At 42.2% G+C, this 25,507-nt stretch overlaps 1 long non-coding RNA gene across 1 annotated transcript in view; it reads left to right on the top strand.

Moving 5' to 3' along the window:
* Positions 1 to 25,261, top strand: part of LOC143831870 (uncharacterized) — a 43,579-nt gene extending 18,318 nt beyond the window's left edge. The window contains exon 3 of the long non-coding RNA XR_013229001.1: positions 24,633 to 25,261. This is a non-coding gene — a long non-coding RNA (uncharacterized LOC143831870). The remainder of the gene's footprint in view (positions 1 to 24,632) is intronic.
* The last annotated feature ends 246 nt before the right edge of the window (positions 25,262 to 25,507 follow it).

The following is a 25,507-nucleotide window of genomic DNA, read 5'->3' as shown; positions in this document are numbered from 1 at the left end:
ATTGTTGAGACTCAGTTCTTCTTGTCCCTATGAGCTTCTTGTCCCTATGAGTCCCTATGTTCCTGAGAGACCACTATGAATCTGCAGCAGGGAATGACTGCTGCTGCTCAATACAGTGCAGTAACAACAGGGATTCCACATGGCATATTTTTCTGTTTTCCCCTGACCCATTCCACCTCCCACCCCACCCCCACATACCACCAGGCCCATTTATGTTTGCTTTTTTCAAAAAATTGCAGCTGACTATCCTTATACACAGTTAAAGCAGTATGTGTATCAGGTTAACTTAACTTTAATTTTTTTAAATTAACTATCCCCTTTTGTTATGGAGGTATGCCTTTTCCATTATATGTCTGCAATGAAAGGGGCTACAGACTTTAAAAAACCCTTTTTAAAATCTGTTCATAGAACCTGATTCACAGATATGCTCTTGAAGACAACTCAGAAACTGCTACAAGTACTGAAAACAAATTTTTCTTTTGACTAGAGCATGCAAGTATGAGCTTTTATTTTTAGACAAGTTCATTGGCTAACTACATGTTTCTTGGCTCAGATCAAGGTACTAATGCATAGCTTGTAAAGTTCTACATAATATGAGATACATTAAACTGAAGATCTGTCTTTCCTGGAATGTACCCATGCACCTAGATGTTTTCAGGTCCTTATCATTCATACCTATAAATATAGCTTGTTGCAACTTGAGCATGGTTATTTTCACCTTTGACACTTGTTCTTGAAACAGCGTCCAAGAAGAAGGGATAGAATCCAGGCTGGCATGCTTTTGGATGCATTTCATAGCTACCCTATTTGGCTTTTGATGGAGCCTGAGGCTTTTATGGGTTAGCAGGTGCGGGAAGAGAGATAAATAGGGCTATTATGGTTCTTAGATTAAAGGTTGATAATAGCTTAAAGGTTATGTGCCTAGCCTTTTTGGCATTTGTTGATTGCAAGTCATTTTGAAAAGTAGGATATAAATATTTTAATAAACAAATGGGTCCGTCTAAGCATTAATTGTCAATTAAGTTTAAGGGGGCCATTTGACTAGATATGTTTATAGTTTACTGTTCAAGAATCAGAACTCCAGCTCTTACGTTTTCCTAAAACCTTCTTTATATCTTCCATGGAGTATAACTGAGAAACAGTTTTCTAAGATTGTTAATATATTTAGCCAATGTTTCACTACCATTTTCCATGTCGGAGTGGGGAGTGGGGGAATAGTTCCAAAGCAGATCATCTGCTTTTCATGCAGAAAGTCTTAGGTTCAATCCTTAGCATCTCCAGGTAAAAAACTTAGGTAGGAGGTGATGTCAAATACTTCTGCCTGAGACTATGGAAAGCTGCTGCCATCTTGAGCAGACAATACTAATCTTGATAGATCAGTGTTCTGACTCAGTGTAAGGCAGTTTCATGTGTGCATATGGACCTTTTGTGGAGCAAGTCACATACAATGGTGGTACGTTGTCAAGTTTTAGTTCTACTGAATATATTTTGGAAATTAAGGTTGTCTTCATCTTCAAATTTAGGTACTTCGGAAATTCTGCAGACTTCCCTTCCCCCCATATTTGCAGAAAAAATTGAATCCCCCCATCCCAGCATTGAAACTAGCAATCTTTATTGATTTGCTCATCTACTTTTATATAGAGGGATTGGGTGCCATTACAAATTCAGTGGCACGTGGCAGAGTTGTCTTCCTCCTCCTTTCATTCCAAAAGGATTATGAACATTCTTACCACAACTCAATCTCATTTAGACCAAGTTCCCGAGGGTAGTTTGTGAAAAGCAGCTGAAACTGTTAATGCTTTAGCATGGCCCTCATTTCCATAATATACAGTTCTTCCTGCTCTCTCTACTTCTTGCAAGAGCAAAGGAACCAAAGATTAGTCCACAACTAATTAATTGCTATATAATAGGAGTGGCCTCAAATTCAGTACACTGTTTCATTTAGGTTTAGAATTCTGAAACCATCTTGTTAAGTGGGAGATTGGGCCACAAAATTAGATTTGAACTTAGCCTTAGATGCAAGAAAAAGGTTCTCTGAAGTGATTGGCAAAACTTTCCCCAAATCTAGAGAGAGATGCTGCATCTGGCCCTACAGATGACGTGTGTATCACAGCCAACAATAACCTTTAGAACCCCAACTGGCTTGGGATCAGGGTACATTGTGTAACCCCTAATCTCTTCTATACTCTTCTCCATAGGGTTGCCTGATCATCATTGGCCACCAACGGGCAATGGGAAGGTAGAGTTGTCAGTACAGATTGGGAAACTCCTGGAGATCTGAGGGTGGAGCTTGGGGAGGACAGGGATTTCTGTGGGGTAGAGTCCACCTTCCAAATAATTAATTTTCTCCCGGGGAACGGTTCCCTGTAATTTGCAGATGAGCTGTAATTCTGGGAGATCCCCAGACCCTACCTGGAGGCTGGCATCTAATTACTCCATGAATTAAGATCAGGCAGAGAACTGCTGTTTTGGGTGCCCATCGTCTTTATGGGTCCCAATAATTTAGAGCTTCCTGTCAAAAGAGATTTGTCCTGGACCATTCATCTAAAATCCTATTAATGTTAGTAAAATATTAGTAAAAATGTGTCTGGGGCTGGCTACATGGCAAAAGCTCCTGCCCACCCTTGGACTCTTGAGGCCCCGCCTCCAAACATCAAGGAACATTACTGACCAAGAGGTCACCAACTTCCAGCTGCAGCCTGGAAATCTCCTGAAATTGGATTATAGAGATCATCTCTCGAGGAAAAAATGGCTGTTTTGGAGGAAGGACTCTACAATAATAACTCATCTCCAAGCTTCTGGAGATGAAAGGGCTTGCTCGGGATGAGGGTACTCTGTGATAGAGGTTGCAGGATGGGAGACGTTGGGGCCTGTGGATTTGCTGGAATAGCAGGTCATTTCTAAGCTACAGAGATCAGTCCCCCTGGAGAAAAGCCCTGGCTTTGGATGCCATGGAGGTGCAAGGATGCCAGACTCCAGGTGGGAAACAGAGAGAAACTCTGTTTGCTAATAACAATAAACATCAAATAATTCATGAACTTGTCACAGTTTCTTCCTTCAATGAAAATATTTTATTGATAGCAAAATTTGCTTGAAGAACTGAAAACCTTTCAGTCTGTACATTCTTCAGTTCAGTTCAATATCAAAATGAGTCAAAAACAGTTGTATGTTACAAGCAAACATGAAAACATTGGTTGGCAAAGAACTTACAGTGGGCTTCTCAATTATTGCCTCTATGACCCATTATGCACGGGGGGAATAATGCACATTCGGGGTGGAATGGCGGCGACTAAAATCACCGATAATGCATGGTGCTGGCTGCAACCGACCGCAGCTTCGGTGCATGCCGCCGAAAAAGCCGCGTTAGCGAAACGCGGAAGAAAGCGCAGCTTCCGGGTGACCAGGGCGCAACCAGAAGCAGCGCCAGGATCGCCGCATGCATAATCGGTAACTCTGGGTTTAGCCGCCGTCGCACCCTGTCCCGTGCATAACCGGTGTGCTTCGCGTCTTCCCCCTCCGCGTTTTCCATGTGACCCGAAATTGCCGTTTCGGCGGCCGTGCATAATGGGCCTATGTCAGGTTTTCTCAAATTTTTAACAATAAGAAAGCCCTGAAAACGTACTAAGGAAGCGCAACACAAACCTTATTATACTTATGGCATTTAATATGCCCTTTACAAAGTTTATCTTTTAGTAGATAAACTTCAGGGGGTAGAAGGCATAGAAATTCTTTTGTTGCCTCTTTATATTGCAGCAACAAAAGGGGGGGGGGAAGACGGACACTAAAAACCCGTGTCTGTTCCATCTGCAGCAATCTTCTGGTCTGCTTAAACATGGTTTTGCATGTTTGAAAGGGAAGAGAAACGTTTTACGGTTCCTACCCCCCCACACCATATAAAATTAGGCGTATCAATTTCACTTTTTCCCATAGGTTCAGATGTGCAATTGACAAAATGTACTTGGCAGGATCGCCTTAGATAAGTGCAGAGGACTGTTGTTATTAGAGCAATAACTTCTGAATGAAAGCGTACGTGTGTGCAAAAGAAGAAAGAAAGTGCTGATCTGTTTATGAGATAGAAATTTAATGATGATTCTTGTGAATTCTCGTTACCTGCCCTCTGGATGCTTTATTTTTCTGACCAGGTCTGCTTTCAGTAACTGATGCAAAGATACCGATATAGGCAAGGTTCCTTAAGTTTTAGCTATGGGAATGCAGCAATCCTGAGCTGCCCTTGCTTTGCCTGCCAGCATATATATGGTTGCTTTTCATTGGAACTTACTTCCTAGTCCCTCCCCCCTACCCCGCCAAATGTGCTCGTTGCTTAGCAAGAGACCCTTTGTGACTATGAGGTAGCCAGCACTGGGCATAGCTGAAGTGAGCTTGCTCAGACACTCCAGCCTCATTGGGTCCTCCTTCCATCTAACCAGCAGAGCAGAGAAATTGCCTGTTACCTTTGGGTCGATTTTTCATGCACTCTTAAATTGCTTTGTATTGACACGCTGTCAGAAATGAATTGTCACATTAACTCACCAAGCCAGGACTGGGATCTTGAACATGTGCTCTTGGGCTGATGGTCTTCCATGCTTAGGCCAGAAGGGCAGTGGCTTTTTCTATTCTCTTCCCAGCTTCCATCCTGAGCTCTGCCCCTATATATGACTTTTTTTTTTAAAGCACACAAAACCTTACAGCAGCCTTCAAAGGTACCCTGTTCAGTTGTCTCTTCAGACTATGGGAATGGCATATCGGGGTCAAGTGCTTGGAAACAGAAGGGTGATGTGGTCTAATCCGAAGTAAGTCAGGGAAACCCACTTTGCTGAACGAGAAATTTGGTGGAGGTCATCTCAAATTACATCTGCATGGTGGCAGCTCAATTGAAGAAATTCATGTGTAATGATTTGCAATATGGATTATCCTGTCCCTTTCCCATGCAGTTTTCCCCATGTGACATCTACAGAGTGGAGTGTTATGGAACAGTACAGAAACAGTTTAGTTCCACAAACTCTTGAAAACAACAAATTTATGACAGGGTGAGTTTCTACCCTGCTACTTGTTTCTCTGAAATAGACCTCGGAGCCCATAAAACCTGTTTCCAGGTCTGAAATATTCTGTAGAATGTGTGACAAGGCATCTGAAACTCATTTTTTTGAAAAATCAGCAACCTCCCCCCTGTTTTCCCAAGGGTTTTGTGATCAATTAGTTGAACAGGGTAAGGAAAGAAAGCTGGAGTATATTTCTTAGCAGAAGGCTTCCCATCGTATAGACCTTTATTTGTGACTTCCTGCTATGAGTTCCTCCTGCTTTTCATTTCAGTAGATTGTGCAGGCTGCAGCTGGCAGTCCAGTGTTTCTTGACCGCTGCCTGCATTCCTGATTGTGTTTTCATTTTGGGAAGCAAAGGGAAGAAGTCAGAGATAACAAAGGCCAGATTTTTGGATTACTGCCAGAGTGGTGAAAAGAAGGAGAAAATGTAGTGCAGGTTATATCATCTGAAGACTGCAGAGCATGTAAATTGGGACCAGTAGCATTTTTGCTAGTGCGTGTACTGCAGGAGTTAATGTTGTACATAGGACATTTGTCCCCTATCATCCTGCTTAGGTAGAAAGATGTGCAGAACTTTGTATGGGGTTCAGAATATGAAAAGGTTTCTGAGAATTTGAGCTCTTTTTTCTCTCCTTCAGATAACTTGAAGCTTGTAAAGGAACAGAAGCTCAAGGAGGGAAGGCAGTAGTGGGGAGTGTCTAAACCAGCTGAATAAGACTGAGCCCTTGCTCCTCCATTTTCACAGGTGGCTTAAAACCTAGGTGTGGCCACAATCGTGATCCTCTTTGAGCCTTGATGGTGGAATCTGCACTGGCCAGGAACAAATTTGTGGCTTATCTACTTCAAGGTTGTGTGGGGGCTGTTGGGATTTAGCTCCTAATTTATGTTTTATGTGTTTGTGTGTGTTTATGCCATTTTGTAAGCATTTTTGAGTGGGAGAAAAGCAGGGTAACTTTAAAAAAAGAGAACTTTAAAGAAAGCAAAGGTGTTAATGAGAACCACTGTGTATAGACTCAGGCTTGAGCTGAGTAATACTTTCTGATGTTCTTTATACCTTGTGCCCTCCAAATTTGTGTTCCTGCGAGTCAGTGGAACAGTGTGGGGAGCAAATCAGTGGAGTCAGTGGAACGGTGTGGGGAGCAAATCAAGGGTCTGCAGCAGAGGAGCAGAAATCACCTCAAATCTCTTTTCTGTGCAGATGGAAAAGCTGTTCTCTTGGAAGAGGTTGTTAACCTAACCCAATCAGTCCTTCAGCTAGGTCTGTGAGATAAGCAGTACTAACATGTGTGGGATAAGCACAAGCACTGGAGTTCAACTGACAGTGTTCCAGTCTGATTTATGCATGACTCTCAGAATTGACCCAGTGAGCCACAGTACAGAAAGAAATGTAAGGGAGACAAAGTACTTGATCTCCAAGCTGCTTTTTACCCCTTTCCGGACCTAAGTAAATTTGGGCAATAAAGCACAAGCATCTGTCTTGGAGAGGAAGATTCCAGTATAGAAGCTTTTGATTGGGCAATTGAATATTGAGGTACCTATCCTGGACCCATTTCAGCCTGGCTTCTGGCCTGGACATGGAGTTGAGATGGCACTGGTCACCCTGACAGATGAACTTCAAAGGCAGCTGGACTGAAGTGGACCAGCACAGCACATGATGCTAGATCTCATGGCAGTGTTTGATGTAGACCGTGAACGTTTAGCTCACTGCCTTTTTCATGCTGGGATATAGGAGACAGCATTACAGTGGCTAGTCTCCTTTCTCCAGGGTCAAGGACAGAGGGTTGCAGTTGGGGAAGACCAATTCCATTGTTGGATGCTCCAGTGTGGTGTTCTGCAGGGGGTGGTCCTTTCCCCGATATTATTTTATCATCTTTATGAATACTCTTGCCCAGCTGGTCTGAGGATTTGGAATTGGGTGTCATTAATATGGAGATGACACCCAACTCTACCTCCAGATGAGCAGTTGGCCAACTTCTCTCTCCCCCCACCCCCCAGACCAACTTGCCAGGTGTCTGGAAGCTGTGGCTGAATAGTTTACAGAGTTGCCTGAAACTGAACCCTTCAAAGATGGAGGTCCTGTGGCTGGATAGAAAGGGACCAGTGAAGGAAGGGCCCTTATCGAGCCTGGATGGTGTGCAGCTTAACACTGCACAGATGGCCAGAAACCTGGGGGTGGTATATGATGCCTCCCTCTCTATTGTGGCTCAAGTCACCAGAGTAGATCATTAGGCATTTTTTCATCTGCTTCAGGCTAAGCTACTAGAGCCCTTCCTGGCCCCAGGTCACTTTGCTACAATCATCTATGCAATGGTCGCCTCAAGATTAGACTTCTGTAACTTGTATGCAGGCTTTCCCTTGTCCCTATTCTGGAAGTTACAGCTGGTCCAAAATGGAGCTGCCAGAGTCCTCACCAGAACACCGTGGAGAGCTCATATATGATCTGTGCTCAGGCAGCTGCATTGGTCTCCTGTGGAATACTGGATTAGGTTCAAGGTCCTGGTCTTGACCTTCAAGGCCATTCACAGTCTGAGCCCAGTGTACCTGAGGGATCACCTCTCTGAATATGCCTCCTACACTGGAGAGCCAATTTGGTGTAGTGGTTATGAGTGGGGACTTCTAATCCGGCATGCCGGGTTTGATACTGTACTCCCCCACATGCAGCCAGCTGGGTGATCTTGGGCTCGCCACAGCACTGAGAAAACTGTTCTGACCGAGCAGTGATATTAGGGCTCTCTCAACCTCACCTCCCTCACAGGGTGTCTGTTGTGGGGAGAGGCAAGGGAAGGTGACCGTAATCCGCTTTGAGCCTCCTTCGGGTAGAGAAAAGCAGCATATAAGAACCAACTCAACCTTGTACAGAGCTCTGCTAATTCTAACAGGCTAGTGGTCCCCACTTGGTGGAATGAGCTTCCTGAATAGACTCACTGAGTTCCACAGGTCCTGCAAGATGGAGCTCTTCTGCCAGACATTTGGATGAGGTTGGGCCACAAGGAACATCTAGGCGCTTCCCCCTCATAACACTGTCTAGATGAAATGTGTATCTCTGATTGGGCTTAGGAGAAAAATGAAGCCAAAGGCAGCTCTTCATGGTTTTTTAGTAAGCTACTTTTTAAGAAACTGGGCTCCCTTTGCATGGATCCTCCCTGAATCTGAAGTCAGGCTAAGATTGAAATGTGCCGCAGCAAATCATTTGGTGATCATATCTGCTATGATTGTTATAAAATGTTAATTATTTTATTACTATACAATTTAAATTATAGATAAATGTAAGTTTATGTTGTTGATTTTATTATGTTGTAATGCTGAATTTTGGAAGCCGCCCTGAGCTGGCTTGCTGGGAGGGGTGCGGTATAAATTGAAAGATGAATAAAAGAAATAAACTTATATATACTGTTTTTATTGTATTATTGGTTTTAAATTGTTGTGTACTACCTGGAGATGGCTGTGCCGAAAAGGGCAGTTCTATAAATCTAATTTGATCTAATCCATTGGTGCAAATTTTGGGGCACAGCCTATGATAGGTTAGTAAAAAGAACCTATAGGAAAAGGGCACCTAAACACCTTTGATGATACAAGAAAGGTGATCAATTTGTAAGGTATAATTTCTGACACAGTAATGGGCAAATGGTCCTTCTTGACTGGAGGATTGTATTGTCCTAAAATTGCCCAGAGGAAATTTTCAATACCTTTGGTTACTATTCTAGTCAATCCTGAGTCCGATTTCTTAGCTGACGGCTCAAGTGAGCTCTGTATCAACAGCTGTGTGAAGTGATGTTTTCCAAGTTGTTTGTACTTGTGCTGCTTGAATGTTCTTCATCATGAGGCTTTGATCAGTTGACCAGTTTTATGGCTGGAGCAGAGGTATCTTATGCCTCACAACTGACATCAGAGGCCAGCTTGCTTAGGAGCCCCTTTAAAGCTGAAGGATACTTTCATGCCTTTGATTCTGCATAGACAAAAAGATCCTTGTGGGAGAGCACCCATACTGGGCTAACTAGGAGCTGCTAGGCACATGGCAACAAGCTATTGCTGTGCTGATGGAATAAAATTATTATTATTATTAATTCATGTTAATAAATTACTGCATCTCCTACTCCATGCTCAGTACAGTCTGTGATTGAAGATCACATTTCCCTTCTTAATATTATACCGTGGCAAGGATATTAACCTCTGTCCCCTTTAGCTTCAGTATGAGCAAACATCAAGATTGAAGTAAAATTCTGCAGTTTCTGAATAAATAATCTGAATGTACTAGTTGCAAAATACAAACCCTTGGCAAAAGGATTCATCTTCAAGACAAGGGAAAAGTTAAGAGTCATCTGGATTGCTCCCAAATCAGAAGGAGTAGCCATAACTAGTAAGTTTTGAATGTTTTCCCTCTTATTAGCTTTCTTTTCTTTCCCCCCCAATTCCTATTGGTGTTCAGAGTATGGGGCAGGGTGATTTCCCATCCAAGGGCTAGTGGCTTTAGGTGTTGATGGAAATATATAGATCTTTAAAGCCATTCATCTTAATGTCTTCTGTGTCAAATGTAACAGTTATATCATCTAGGAAGACATTACTTTGGCTCCACACATTTCCTTAGCGTGTGGCTTGCTGGTTGCTCTCCTATAACTTGCGTTTTTTTAGTTGGGGGAATCCACTTTATGCGATTCCCCAGCTAGTGCTTTAAAATGGAGGATGTAGCTACCGGAATGGCCCTAGGAGTATCCCTCTTACTCATAGAAGATCCAGGTCAGCTGCTTTCCTTCTGCCACCACTGAAGCAAGGGAAATAAATACATGCCTGCTTGTGGAGAGGCAGATTCAGATAGGAAGGCAGCTATCTCTCACTTGTCACATAAAAGTAAATCCGTCGCTACCCAGTTTTCTTAGCCGTATTTTGGTTCCTGGTTCTTATTAAGTTATTTTTGGGGTTTGAAAGATGATTACCTCCACATGGAGTACCTGACAGACACACACACACATACAGAGAAAGAGACTTTGTCTTTTTTTGTAATTCCATCTTCTAATTGCTTCTGCTTGTTCTTATGGTTCTCTCTTTTCTTTCGCCTCCTTGCAAATCCATCATAATTTTTTTGTGATGTGTTATGACTGGGTTTGATTGACAAGGCTTCATGCCTGCCATGCTGCTTAGCTGTGCAGCCAAGGATCGGCATCTTAGAGCTAAGCTGGATTGTAAAGTGTTGTGTGGGAGTTTTTAGAGGGGAAAAGGGAGAGTCAAAACATTGTCAAGCTGCTTCTCTGTGCTGAGAGCTGTGGAAAATGTCACCTTGTGTCATTTCATGGGAAATAAGTTTGTTGATGCATTCAGGGAGGGAAGTTGGTTGGAAATATCTGATGTACAAAGAAGAAAAGAAGAAGACTCTGCAGGAGGTGTCAAGAAGACAATTAGATAGGATAGTGAAGTCAGCACCTTCTCCCCTTTTAAGTCTCCAGTTACTCTCAGGGCAATTTCTCCCTTTTTTGGAAGTACCACACTCAGTCTTATCCTGTCTCTCATCTAGAGATGTAGTTAGGAACCCATTTCTGTCTCTCCTTTTTCCTATCAAGTATATTAATTCCTAAATAAACCTTTAAATTGAATTGTGCACCCTTGTGTTACTTACTCTGCCAACAATTCCAGAATGGATTAACTTGGTGCAACATCAGTTGCCATGAAAGAAGTCCCAAGGACTGGAGGCTCTGCATAGATTGTTCCTGGATCAGAAAAAGAAGGTGAAAACATACTTGGTTCCATCAAGTGGTTCCATTAAGAGGAAAAATATTTTTAGAAACAAATTCAACCAAAATGTACGTATTTCTTACAAAGTGCACAAAAAGTGTACTAAAAACATTGGCACAATCTACCTTTGAGGTGCTGAATATTTGGATTAAGAAGTCCTATATCTATATAACCTGATATATTTTGATATTTCTAGTTCAAAAACCTTGAACCAATTTAAAAGGACCAATAATTCAATATATTTACATGGATAACCTTCAATCATGTTAAAACAGGACCAAACACACTTTGGCCCTCAAGGCTTTCTTCAGTGGTCAATTGTGTCTGTGTGTCTCTGTATGTGTGCATTCTATGACATATAAACGGAGCTCTTCCACCAGGCATTTGGTTGATTCCGGGTGGGGGCCCCCATGGGGTATGAAATCTGGCTCCCCTCCCTGGATTTGTATGCAGCATTAGAGCTGTTGATGGCCACCCTGGCTTTTAGCCATCAACCACCGGTTACTATCTAGACGAATGCCAGAGGGCTGTAGCATGGGAGGTTTTTTTAATCCTGAATTGTATCCCGCCATTTTTATGCTAAAGTATTTTTAGACGTTAATACTGTGGTGTTTTATGGGAGATTTGTTTTTATGTTTTATATTACTTTGTGAACCGCCATGAGCCAGCTTGCTGTGAGCGGTGGTCTATAAATCTAATAAATAATAAATAAAACGTGTTAGTGCTAAGGAAGGTTGATTATGAGAACTGAAAATGTATAACAATATAATTATTCAGTATTTTGCATATGAAAAAATAAACAATTTAACTACAAAAACTTAATTTTTCAAAGAATTATTCATATTCCAGATGCCTTACATTTTTAAACACACACATCCAAGGAATGCAGGTTTAATTATTCTTTCTGGGGGAAAAATGTATATATCATAGCTACCCAAATAGAAAATTAAGTTCTATTAATTAAGACCTAAACAAATGATAATTAAATAAGACAAACCTTCTAACATACATAGGGTTTGCATATATGTATCAGCCTTCAACTGATAGTAAATCTCTACTGTTCATAAACCTCATATATAGCATGGGGGATAATGCATTCCACATAACAGATGAGTAATAAAAAGGGGGGCTATGAAGTAGAAGAGGGGGAGGGAAAGGGAGATGTGGCAAACCTTAAACAGGGGAGAAAACCAAACCCAAACTTAGTTACAGCATTCCAGATATATAAAATCTGTCTAGATGAAAGAAATATAATAATCTGGGTGCACATCAGTCAAGATCTTCATTTAATACTTGTGATGTAAGTGTTTCCAAAGGGAAGATCCAGAATGTCTCCCTTCTTTTAAAATATGCTGATGAGAGAACGAAGCTGGCAGCTGTTCAACAATCCAGAATTGCCGTTCCTAATCAGAATGTGTGAGGGTCATGAAGTGCTGGAGCAAGTGGAGCTGTAAGCATTCTAGTTCTAATGCCACTCCTATGTTCACAAACAGATCTTATTAACGGGTCTTATTGTCATACATATATCAGATTTCAGGGACATTGTACTATATATATATTGTGCTTCTAGAGTTACAGTTGACAAAGGAATTAATATGAAAGATTCTGTCATAAGATGAATTCTGTAACGTCTTCCTTTTAACAGAATAGGCACGCAAAGTACAATGTCCCCAAGGGAAATTTCCTTTAGCATTTCTTTACCATCAATTGTATTTCTGGTAGTGCTTTCTCTTAATGTTTGTATTATGCTTTACTCCCATGAATGACAGTAGCCAAATGACACTTTTGAGTTGGACATGGTGTCATGTCCTTAAATAATCATCACATTTGAAGTCTACTTTTGTGGAAGACACAACTTTGGTTAATTTCACCTCACAGTTGTCTTCCATTCAACTTTGAATATATAAAATGCCAATGCAGGTTATAATTTTTTTTTTTAAAGAGAGCATCATATGCTGTTTGTAACTTGAGTTTTGGATGCTCCAGCTTGATCAGTTGCTACCTATAATGCTGATGGCTTGCTCAGTCTTCCTAGGTTTATAGAAAACATGAGAGTGTATCTGAAAGATGTGTGTGGGTATAGGATAACATAATGGAACAATCCTAGGCAGGTCTCCTCATAAGTAAGTCACACTTTATTCAATGGGATTATTCCCACCATGTCTCGTGGTATTTCCCAGCTTGGAGCTGCCTACTCTTTGTCTTGAGCAGGACTTGGGAGAGGTGGCATAGAAGTATGCTAAATAAAAAAGTAAATGTTGTTGCCCAACATTCCAGTTGTGAGTGTTCTTCCTATAGCTCTTAATTAAATCTTAAGCCCAAGACTTCTAGGTTTACTTAGGAGTCTTTCGTGAAGTAGCTTATTAAAAGACCTTTTGGAAATCCAAGTTGTCACAAATGAGAGTAACTTGCCTTTATGCATATTTCTGTCAACCCCTGCCGTGAGCACCTGGGAAGGGAAGGGGGAGTAGATTATATGTTCAATGACAGATGGAAAGAGGAAGCACTGGCAGCCAGAGCTCTGTTACATGGTAAGTGGAGCTTCTTGTCCTCAGCTTACTGGGGCAAAATCCATTGTTATTGGCTACCTGGGTTTTGCTGAGATTTAGTGGTCTAGCCTTTCAGGGAGCAAATTGATTACCTCTTGATGCAAGGAGGAGCCAATGAGTTGAAACAGCTTGGCTCTGTGCTAAGGTGACCAGATTTTAACATTAGTAAAGTGGGACACCATTGACCGGTGGGGTGGGGGTGGTTCTTGATTAAAATTTGGCCTATATGGTGCAACAAAAATTTTCATAGGATGCAAAGGATGCAAAAATAGTATTGTCATTTTTTTTAAGTACAATATGCCAGGTGCCCCAGATGTCCCTCCAAAAGTGGGACAATCTTGTCACCTAACTCTGGGCACATGTATGTGACTGACAAGAAGAATGGAAGTTCTGGCTGTTTAGTGCAAGGGGCAGGGAGGCACAGTGGGGGAGAGCCTGCAGTGGGATTGTGGAACCCTATATAATGTTTACTGGATCACTCTTATGAACATGTTTATTAATGTTCTGTATTTAACCGCCTTTTGGTTAGTAAATGTGGTATGGAAGGACTTCCTTTGCAAAAGCCTCACTGATTTTTCCCTCAGCAGGTGTTATTTCTCCATGAGCTTATCTTTAATAACACATTCTACTAATTTCCCTGGAACTGGACTATACTTTGCCGGATCTGTTTTTAAAAATTGGTGTGACATTTGCTACTTTCCAACCCTTCAGTGGGGGTGAGGATTTTGGCCACAAGAACCTTCAGACGTATGCCATAGGCACTTGAAGACTAACTAGTTCTCATTTTGCCTAATATTCTTAAAAACAGACTTAAAATCCTGTCCTGGATGGCCCAGTTTAGCCTGATCTCATCAGATCTCAGAAGCTTAGTAGGACTGGCCCTGGTTAGTATTTGGAAGGGAAACCACCAGGAAATATGTTATGATACAGAGGCAGACCATGGCAAACCACCTCTGACTGTCTCTTGCCTTTAGTCATGGAGTTGCCATAAGTCAGCTGTGTCTTGATTGGGGGGGGGGGGTCTTAAAACTTTATCAAAGACAAAGAAATCATTCAATTTCTCTGCAGTCTCCCCATTTTCCTTAAGCAGGATTTCTTTGTCATCCAAAGGCCTGACCACCTCCATAGCTGGCTTCCAGACAGGAACATTCCCTTTAAATAAGAAACAGGGCAAATCTATTTTAACTCTCTGTGTAGTGGTTTTGAATTTGAATTAGCATAGTTTGAGACACTGTGTGTGCATTCTGAAAGCTGCTCCATGTCTCAGCTATGAACGATGACTTATACTGGAGCATCTGGCATTGCCTTCTGGTTTATGAAGATCAATCATTGTAGGATTGGGGAAGTTAGACTGTGGCAGAGACAGAAGCTGTTCTGTTTGTGTATTGGAAACATACTTTGGTTTTTGGGCCTCTGGGCGCACCTGAGCATTTAGGTGTGGAAAGCAGAGAGTAATATGGCTTTGCTTATCTGAAAGCTTTCCTCTCTGGTGTAAGTTTATGATACTTCCTCCCCCCCCCCCCCCCATACAGATGACACCTATAAGAACCCATTTGCTGTCTCCTCTAGGGACCCCAGGTGTTGCCTGGAAAGCTCTCAGTGAACTAATCATCCTGTATGGATTGCATCATCATTCACCTTCAGTCTCTGTGACATTGCCCATTTGCTTGTGTGTTCAGCAGAGTATCAGAAATACTGTGGTGATGGCTTCCTTTTCCATTTTGTCTCTCTTCCCTTTCTCCTTCGGGCCAGAGAAAAGGGGAATATCAGATGATGGGAGGTCATCTGCTCCCTTTTCTGCAGTCTCTTGACCCAACTCATAATTCAGTTTTCTGACTGACAGTGTCACATTTGGAAAGCAAGTTAATAACCCGCCCTGTTCAGTGGCCTGGCTTGTAACTCTGTCCTTGTTACTCCCAGGCTGAGATTTGCCTTTGCTCTCAGTCCAGATAAGATTATACCAGCTGGCACTGAGGCAGGCGAGAAGCTGTCCATCTCTTGGGTGGAAATGAAAAGCAAGGTGACACCCCCTCTGACAAGGCAAAGTCTTACTGCTCTTTTTGGCCTTCTCTCTGTCACTGAGCATGGTGAGGAAGAAGTCCTATCCTTGATTGACAGGATTCTTTTAGTAGCTCTAGATTGTCTTCAGTGCATACGTACCAATGTACTATGAACTCAGGCCCTGTTCTGTGTGCTGCTTCTTAGGACCAAACAAGGTGTGATGTTATATATTTTCTATGGGGATTGGGAACCATTTTGCCTCTAAAAGTGTTGCAGGGCCCTGATTTTTGCACAATGCTGTTTTTGTGGTTCGAAACAGTGCTGGTAGGCTGTTGTCCCACTGAACAGCTTCAGCATGAGCAACTACCCAGCAGGGCAAATAATGCCTCCCAGTGCTGTTTCAGGTCAGGAAAATAGTTCATGGGGGAGGCAGGAACCCCTTTCCCCCTCATACTGTGGTCTCAACCAGAGTTGGAGCCCTGTGACACTTTTAGAGGGAGGGCAGCTGTCAATTCTCATGGAGAACAACATGGAACATTTAGCTTAGCTCCTAAATGAAGGTGGATGCCTTTCTGATAGATGGCCTTCCCTGTAGTAGTTCGTCTTCTTAGGCAGAAAACCCGTTGCAATCAGGAAAGCAACAGGTGCTAGCGGTGCTGGGCGGGCAGGTGACTGGTGCCTGGCTGCCCCTCGCCCTCCCCCTGCACGGCACCAAAAGGCCCCCCTCCCCCCCAAACAGTAAAGGCCTGCCCTGGCCCAGCAAAGGCTCAGAGGCCTCTTGTGTGGCCTCTGGGGCAGGTAGCTCCATGCCCCCCCTCTCCTGACACTTTCCCCCTCCCCACCGAGTGCTTCAGGCCTGCACAGCCTCAGTTAGGACTCCATGGAAGCCGCCCAGAATCCCACCTCCGTCATCGGCAAATCCCTACAGTGAAATGGAAGTGGCATTGCCAGGTTTGTGGGGGGTGGGCCTGAGTGGGGCTGGCCAATCAGAGGGCACATAGCAAGCTGTGCTCCTTCTGATTGGCCTCCAGGGACCGGAAGCAAAGTCCGGACATCCCAGGCAGGCCTCAGACAGTCTCTGCCCAGGAGGCTGTTTCTCAAATGTAAGAGAAGCAAAGTGTTAAGGATATCCTCCTGTCAACTGCCCAGCTGGTGCCTGATCTTCTTGGTTTTAGGCATCAGGTAAAATGCCCCCCTCCCCCGCTGCTCAATTGGTGACCTGGTCTTTGTAGTTTCAGGTATCTGGTAAAAGTCAGGGCAATGTAGTGGTTAGAGTGGTGGATTTCAGATCCTCACTCTGCCATGGAAGCTCACTGGATGACCTTAAGCTAGATGTGCTATTTCTGCCTCTCCTACCTCAAAGGGCTGCTGCTAAGAGAAAATGTTTAATTGCCTCCTCCCATAAGATAGTGATATTCTAGCTTTGTTCTACTGAATCTATGACTTCTGACTTTGGGTTTGATCCATACTAAACTGGCAACTTCTGATTTCTCCATTCTCTCTGCAGACTCCCAGACAATATCCCTCAAGACCTCTTGTCCCTCAGAAGCAGTGTTCTGGGAAGATCAGTGAGTTGCAGTGTGTGTGTGTGTGTGGGGGGGGGGAACAGGAAATTCTGTTCCATTGATCAATAGTATAGTCTGGAGTCAACCCATTTGCTTTTGTGTTCTTAAATTGTTTTACTAGCTATATTGAAGGAGTGACTTTAACAACAGTGATGCAGGTTTACAGGGTCCATGTGTTTCAGGCATGGGAGAGGCTAGCACAAACACACCTGGATCTTTAACTTTTTGACAATCTGTTGCCGTGAAATAACGATCTTCAGCTTGCCTTTATGAAACAAGCCAAAGTGGCCATATTTCCTCCTATCATCTGTGCTCCTGGTCAGGGTCAAGGGGCTCCCTCAGCATCTGGTCCTGGCAACTCTGCACACATTGTAAGGAGTGAAACAAGAGATCAGCAGAGAGGAATTCAGAAGCCCTTCCCATTTTCAGTGGCTGACATTTGTCTCTTTCATCTTTGTGTAACGGATCATTGACCCAGTACATCACTGACCCGGTACATGATCACAGTTCATACTTCCATAGAGAAACACAGTGACTAGCAAATGACCCAAATGACCCAAGATGCTTATCAGCAAGGGGATGTGGCTGAAAGAATCTTCCCAGCAGGGTAGTAATAGGTTTAACTTGGGACCTGAGACTTCGAGAGACTTCAAGTAGCAAGATTTGAATCTCAGCTGTGCAAATAAGCCTAGTTACTGCCAATGTTTGACTAGAAGCAAAAAATGAAGGGCTCCTAGATTTTGAATCTGTGGTCCTGGTCAGCATCTCCCACTGGATGCTTACAAGACAAGGTATCTTGACATCGTGCCCTGAGACATCTTCCCCCCCCCCACCCAATTTTTTGTTTTTTAAAACATCCAACCTGTTGAAGAGATGGAGAGAACTCGGAGCCTTGCCTGCTTTTCAGTATCACCTATACAGCATAACTCACTGCTGTGTAAAAGAGAACTGCATTCGGATGAACGAAAGACTCAGTTTCTTTTGACATCCCAGAACCCTGATATAATTGAACCAGTTGCAAAGTTTTTATATCTTGCCATGAGAAATCGTGAATGTATTATGTTTTCCTCTACAGCATGATCTTTGCCTTTGTTTCCACTAGCAGTGGATCCTTTTGCACGTTCCCTTCTTATATTGTACTTTTATATGCTATTAAAGGCTTGTTGTTGTTCAGTATCACCTTTCATTAGACCAAGCCAAGATATTATATGGCTTTTCCTTTTTTGATTCAGCCTCTTCATATCTTTTTCATTAGTTAGTGGACTTATTTAAATTCTTAATGGAATCATCAAGGAAATAGACTATTTGTGGCAGGTATTTTTAATAGGGTAATTTCTTTATGAAAGAAGACATTTTGAGCAGGTAGTCGTCCATGTCCCACCCCCCCCACCCCATTCCATTGATAGTTTGCAACTTGGCACTGGCCAGAATTCCTTTCCTGACACCGTACTGAGTTGTCTAGCAGGCAGCCTGTCCTCTTGTACATCTGGTCACCCTAGAAAGAGCCTGCTGCCCAAACTGAGGTCCTCTGGGAACTGCTGCTACCTGAAGGGAATCCTGATGAATCCCGACACTCTTTTGCCCAACAGGAACATACATAAGCTGGAGAATGTCAATGCTGTGGTCCTGGCAAAGGTGACCTTTCTGCAAAGAGGCTCGAATAAAGCTATTAAAAGGTTCTTGATTGATAATTTATCTTAGCTAAATATCAGTTCAGCAGATTGACTTGGGCCTGCTACTTGGGGGCTCTTCTTTCTGACAGAGAGAAATTCCTGTGGAGGAATTAGCAGTCAGTGCGCACCTGTTACTACAAGAGACTCCAGCTGAAAAAAAGAGAGGCACTTCAATTTAGTGCAATTATCTCAATTTTCCCAGGATAAGGATCCTTGAGATATTTATCTGATTTACAAGGGTGTTCTGTCGAGGTGGCAGGCATGAGACCTTAAAGAGGCATTCATCAATTTCATGTGCACAGAGGGGGAAAAATGTCTGAGAGAGGCGTATGGTGAAAAGAGGAGGGAAAGGAGCAACAACTCTCTGTGCCTGCCTTCAATTATGATGAATTAAACAATTTGCAGGAAATGGGACCAGGCAGAGGGAGCACAGGGCTGGGATAAACACTTTTTCTCTCCTGACCTGGAGACAGAACACGTTGGAATTGGAATTCAGAACAAGTCTCTAAAACAGATTATAGGACAGACCAGTATTTTGGAGCCTTGAATGAGTTGTTTCTGTCAAAACAAACATTCTCCATTTATTCTCTGTCTCTCTCTGTCTCTCTCTGTTTGGGGATGTGAGTACAATGTTTGCTTACTCTGATGCCTTGGGTAGCCCACGCAAGAAATACTTGACAAAAAATGTTTGTGAGCATATAGAAGCAGTGTAATAAAAACTGATAAACATATGGCTTCTTTCAAAATTAATTATTTCTCTGCTTTCATTTACATGCTTGTGGCCAGTGGGCACTGCTTTCTGCAGCTCTGGAGGAAAAGTGCTTGGTAAACATGAGCTCTCATGTGATCTAGTTAGCTGAAATGCCATGTCTGGTTGTGATGGAATCCAAGTAAAAAACCCTTACTCCACCATGCATCTTGCTGGGTGGTATTGGAAAGGTGGTATTGGAAAGCTTTTATTCTAATCTACCTCACAAAGTTCTGAAGTCACGAGAGAGTCCTCCTCCCCCATGTACACTCTGGAGGAAGGACAGGATACAAGTTTGACAATGAAGTCTAACTGCCGATCCTTTAGCAATACAAGGGAAAGAGTTTAGATGGTTTAGGGCCAGCAAAATCCAGAACACAGGCTGTATGAACTAGTGGGACCACTTGAGACTTCTAGTGGGACCACTGTGGTAGTCCATGTAGAGATAAGGGAGGAAGGATGACCCGGGAAACTACAGACCAGTGAGTCTGACCTCTGTTGTGGGGAAGATAATGGAGCAGATATTAAAGGGAGTGATCTGCAAACATCTGGAGGACAATTTGGTGATCCAAGGAAGTCAGCATGGATTTGTCTCCAACAGGTCCTGTCAGACCAACCTGGTGTCCTTTTTTGACCAAGTAACAGGTTTGCTGGATCGTGGAAATTCGGTTGATGTCGTTTACTTGGATTTTAGTAAAGCTTTTGATAAGGTTCCCCATGATGTTCTGATGGATAAGTTGAAAGACTGCAATCTGGATTTTCAGATAGTTAGGTGGATAGGAAATTGGTTAGAGAAGTGAACTCAAAGAGTTGTTGTCAATGGTGTTTCATCAGACTTAAGGGAGGTGAGTAGCGGGGTACCTCAGGGCTCGGTGCTTGGCCCGGTACTTTTTAACATATTTATTAATGATCTAGATGAGGGGGTGGAGGGACTACTCATCAAGTTTGCAGATGACACCAAATTGGGAGGACTGGCAAATACTCCGGAAGATAGAGACAGAGTTCAACGAGATCTGAACACAATGGAAAAATGGGCAAATGAGAACAAGATGCAATTTAATAAAGATAAGTGTAAAGTTCTGCATCTGGGTCAGAAAAATGAAAAGCATGCCTACTGGATGGGGGATACGCTTCTAGGTAACACTGTGTGTGAATGAGACCTTGGGGTACTTGTGGATTGTAAACTAAACATGAGCAGGCAGTGTGATGCAGTGGTAAAAAAGGCAAATGCCTTTTGGGCTGTATCAACAGGGGCATCACATCAAAATCACAAGATGTCATAATCCCATTGTATACGGCACTGGTCAGACCACACCTGGAGTACTGTGTGCAGTTCTGGAGGCCTCATTTCAAGAAAGATGTAAATAAAATTGAAAGGGTACAGAGGAGAGCGACGAAGATGATCTGGGGCCAAGGGACCAAGCCCTATGAAGATAGGTTGAGGGACTTGGGAATGTTCAGCCTGGAGAAAAGGAGGTTGAGAGGGGACATGATAGCCCTCTTTAAGTATTTGAAAGGTTGTCACTTGGAGGAGGGCAGGATGCTGTTTCTGTTGGCTGCAGAGGAGAGGACACGCAGTAATGGGTTTAAACTACAAGTACAACGATATAGGTTAGATATCAGGAAAAAAATTTTCACAGTCAGAGTAGTTCAGCAGTGGAATAGGCTGCCTAAGGAGGTGGTGAGCTCCCCCTTACTGGCAGTCTTCAAGCAAAGGTTGGATACACACTTTTCTTGGATGCTTTAGGATGCTTAGGGCTGATTCTGCATTGAGCAGGGGGTTGGACTAGATGGCCTGTATGGCCCCTTCCAACTCTATAATTCTATGATTCTATGATTCTAAAGGCCAAAATTCAGCATGAGGCTGCATGTTCTTTGGTATGGTTTCAGTTTAGGATGGGGGAACCCCAGTATGGCACCATGGCATCTACCAATGCCTTTCTTGGTGCCCCTAAGTATTTTTAGAAAGTGGTTTTGAGTAGCCATTGGCTGTGCAGATTCAATAAACATTGCTTTGTTAGCAGTTGCCACCACAGTATCTTCACTACTGTAAGGAGATATTTTGCCCCAAAATAGTAGAGTTATGTATAACTTCTCTCTTGGACAATTTTTTGGGTTGGCTCCACCTCTGGTGGCAGCCATGTTGAGTTAGAATTCCAAAGGTGTCCACAAGCTCAAAAATGTTTGGGACCCCTAGTTTAGATCAGAAAATCTACTAAATAGAAATGACTGTTTGATTGATTGATTTGATTTTTGTTCGTGTCTGCTACTGCCTCTGTGAGTTTTCTATTTCAAAGTAGCGGCTGACTGTACCACTTTAAGATGGGACATTAGTTTGGCTAAACTTCAGTTTATATTTTAGTGCAATGTATACTGATAAATGAGTATTTGGTGAAGGTTAGGGAAAATGTGCTCAGTTTACCTCCACTTTTATGAATCAAAAGGCATTGTTGCTACAATTAATGAAGAAAACATTCACCACTCCTGCTCTGATGATTCTTCTCTGACCCTTACCAATATGTAAGCCTGGCCTGCATAGCTCTGATGCATGCCAGATTTATACCTTGGCAGGAGTCCAGGCACAACCTTCAAAATAGTTCATAAACCTGACATAAAACAGGCTGTGTGTGGTTCACTGATGCTGTCAGCAGAAAAGTGGATGTTGAAGGAAATGGAAGGAGGAGAGCAGAGAAAGAGAGAAAATGCTGTTGAAGTTGCCTAAGGGAGTCATAGACTTAGAGGTCATTGGCCCATATGAGTAAACCTCTATAATAAACTAAAGGGAGAATTGGTAGGCCCAAGTGAGCAAGTTTGAAAATGGTCATAGTTGAACTCCCTGCGAATGCAATTTGCTGGGGCCATTAGAGAGTGCGACACACTTGCCAGCTGCAGTAGGGATTACTTTTCCTCATCCTTTTAAGTTCATCTCTTTTCTTTCGTTTTTCTACAGTGTGCTTTTATGTTGACATACGTTTTCTGAGTGGGCTTGCAAGCAGCTGGCCCATCAAAAAGGATTTAGGTCTCTTGAAAAAGGCTCTTGGACAAAGATTCAGTTAGCAAGGCAGTTCTTGAGACTCGGAGTACCTGGCCTTATTGATGAATCTCAATAATTGCTGATTTAAAGACCAAAGAAATTCCTGATCAGGATTCTGCATAACACACAGCTTCTTTCTACCTCATTATAGAAATTAGTCATGATCTTTGGGATCCCACCCCCATGAATCTGAAGGACAGGTGCACTTCATTCTAGTACCCCAAAGGGTTTACTGCCTGCTATGAAAAGATTCAACCTTTGTGCTTCTATGTTTGGATATTTCCAGTCTGAATATCTATCCGAAAAGGACCTCAGCAGTATTTTGCAGATATATTCAGATCTCTGGATGGCATCTGGGATTTTTCAGGGTAGCATGAAATGCCTCCCGAAAAATCCTGGTAATATTAAGGCATGACCAGGACTATCAGGAGCCAGTGTTTTAAGGCTAGGATTTTTTGCGTTTAATTTTAGTGTGTGTCTGCCTTGCTAGGGCTTGATATGTACAGGTTGTACATTAGCTGAAACTCTCTGATTTGACATTTACTGGACTTGAAAAAGGGTTCCTTGGTAAATTTGAGTTGGAGGATTATCTGGTTTGACATTGGCTTGGATTCTCAGCTTTTCCATTTGTTGTGTTAGGCTTGCCACATTGGCCAGTGCTGGTTCTTCATAGGTTCCTTGGGCTTGTTGGTTCTGTCTGCTTTGAGAGGCGTTTGGTCAGTGGTTGGTTTGCTTAATTTTGTGTCTTTGAGCATTCTTTGCCCTGATGAAAGCATAGAGTTTTCTCCCAATAGGAAATAATGGAGGATAAATGGGGGCACCTTGTTCAGGCAACCTTCAAATTAGAACTCTTGGGGGTTATTTAATGGACAGGCGCTAGCAGCTCTGCTACAATTTGCTGAAAAACAGCTCCTCCAGCCCTCCAGATAATTTTCTTATAGGGAATAATGGAGATCATATTGGGAACCCCCCCCCCCCTGAAAAAAATCCATGTATACAAAAACTCATCCAGTAATGTTTACTCAGCTTCAAGCTTTTTAGGTAAATCAAAGTTTCACAGTTTTTCCATGGCATATGATTTGGCAGTCATTTAGCTAGATGCACACCTTTCAAGCATCTTCTTTTCATCGTTGAATGGGAACTTCACTTCAGTAGGGTTTTTTAAAAAACCATCCGTGGGTGACACTATAATTAGGAAGTTTATCTGAACATCAGATATTACAAACCTTATTGTTCTGTTTCTGTTCTGTAATTATTTTACGTCTAAAGAATAACCTAACATCCAAATAAAAAAAGCAGTTGCTAATGCTACGTATGTATTTGACTTTTATTGTGCCTTTTCTCCAAGAATCTTAGGATGATGTACCTCATTCTCTTTTATCACAAAATCCCTGCGGGGTAAGTGAGGCTGAGACAAAATGTCAGACTGAAATTCACTATGAACTTCATGGTGGAATTTGAACGTGGATCTCCGGAAACTTACTCTGATAATCTGCAGATTCCATCTGTAGAAACAATATCATACTATAATGTGATTACGGATGATGGTTTAAGAGCTGCAGATCATGCTTTATATTAAAAGTCTCTGGTCAGTGCCTGGATGCATGGCCGAGTTTTGATTAGTCAAAGGACAGAGTTGTGTGAATTTTGGTAGAATGGGTGTGGAGCCAAGTGGATGGTCGCATTACAGGTGGAGACCAACATGGTAGCAGAAAAGAAGTCTTGTGGCATCTTAAAAATGAATAGATTGGTTGGTTCTGACATAAGTGTTTGTGTCAAAGTTCTTTTCACCAGTGTACAGGTGATTTATACATTATTTTAAAACTGCTGCTTTAAATTTTTTGAACATCTTTTTTCTGATAAACGACATTGTTAGCTGTATTTATCTTTTAACATTATGGTTTTATGGTTTTAATTTTATTCATTCATACCTTCTGTAAACCACCTTGAGTATATTTTTATAGAAAGTCAGGATATACATTCCCCAGATAAAACAAAATCATTATTTTAACCTGAGCATTCTTTGTTGTGGCTCCCACCTGGAAACGCTTCCAACATTTCCATCATTCCACTGAATGTGTAAAACAGAATGGTTCATTTTTATGAAGGGAATAGAGTTGTAAGTGTTAAGGTCTGTGGAGATTTTAGGCAGTTCTCATTGTGTTGTTTACTGTATGTCTATATAATGTTTTATTGGATGGTTTCTGTATATATTATACTGTCGGTTTTTGTGTAATCCCATTTTAATGCATTGTTTATCTTATACATTTTTGAAATTCATTGCCTTGTTTAATTACAGAAACTAACCTGAGGCTCAAGAGGAAAGGAAAAGGTCACTTGCCTTTGTACATGCAGTGATTTCATGGCCACACATCAGAATTTGCTGGCAGCCTGAAAGAAGGGGACTCTTGCCTGATGAATGGATATTTTCCATCTGCGCCATTTTGAGTGATTTCGTCATCTTAAAAAATAAGTGTTTATAATTTATTTTACTGGGTGATTTGTGTATTTTGTATTTCATCAGTGTACACGTATCATAAATTAGACCTCTTAGGAAGACCCAGCAAAGGCCGAAATACATCAAGTCTAAGGCCTAAGTTTATATGGTGCATGTTTTTTTCCATAATAGCCTATGGGCTTTGTGTGTGTGTGTGCTTAATCTTAAAAGACAATAATCTTAAATCTTAAACACAATGAATGTTCATATAATTTTGTAACCTGTTGTCTAAATTGCACAGACATTCAGCCTTTCAGGTCCTAGCTAATTCCAGTTAGTGGTTGTTGGGTTTTTTTCTACTAGCTGCTTGTGTTCTTGCAGTGCAATGCTAAGCAGTTACACCCTTCTTCAGAGATATACCCTGACCATAGTCCTGCTCGGAACTCTCCTGTCCCCCACTTGATGGCAGACTGATTTTTATTCAAGAAGTGTCAGGACTTTGTTTCATTTAAATAAAAATGTCAGGAAAAACGTGTCATTGTCTGTAGTCTGATCTTTGAGGAATGTTGAAGAAATCTCTTTAGGCGCTTGCCTCTCACATTCGTGCTGGTTAAGAGATTACAGGCCTAGTGTATTCACAGAAAAATGCCAGGCCTCTGGGCCTAGCACACTAATCCATACAAAGGATAACAGAGGCCTAATTAATTCTCATGTCTCAGAATCTGATAACAGCACTG

The sequence above is a fragment of the Paroedura picta genome, chromosome 3 (genome assembly GCF_049243985.1).
Source record: "Paroedura picta isolate Pp20150507F chromosome 3, Ppicta_v3.0, whole genome shotgun sequence".
In the NCBI taxonomy this organism is placed as follows: Eukaryota; Metazoa; Chordata; class Lepidosauria; order Squamata; family Gekkonidae; genus Paroedura; species Paroedura picta.
Note: the sequence above shows the minus strand (reverse complement) of the source record. Positions and strands in the feature narration are given on the sequence as shown.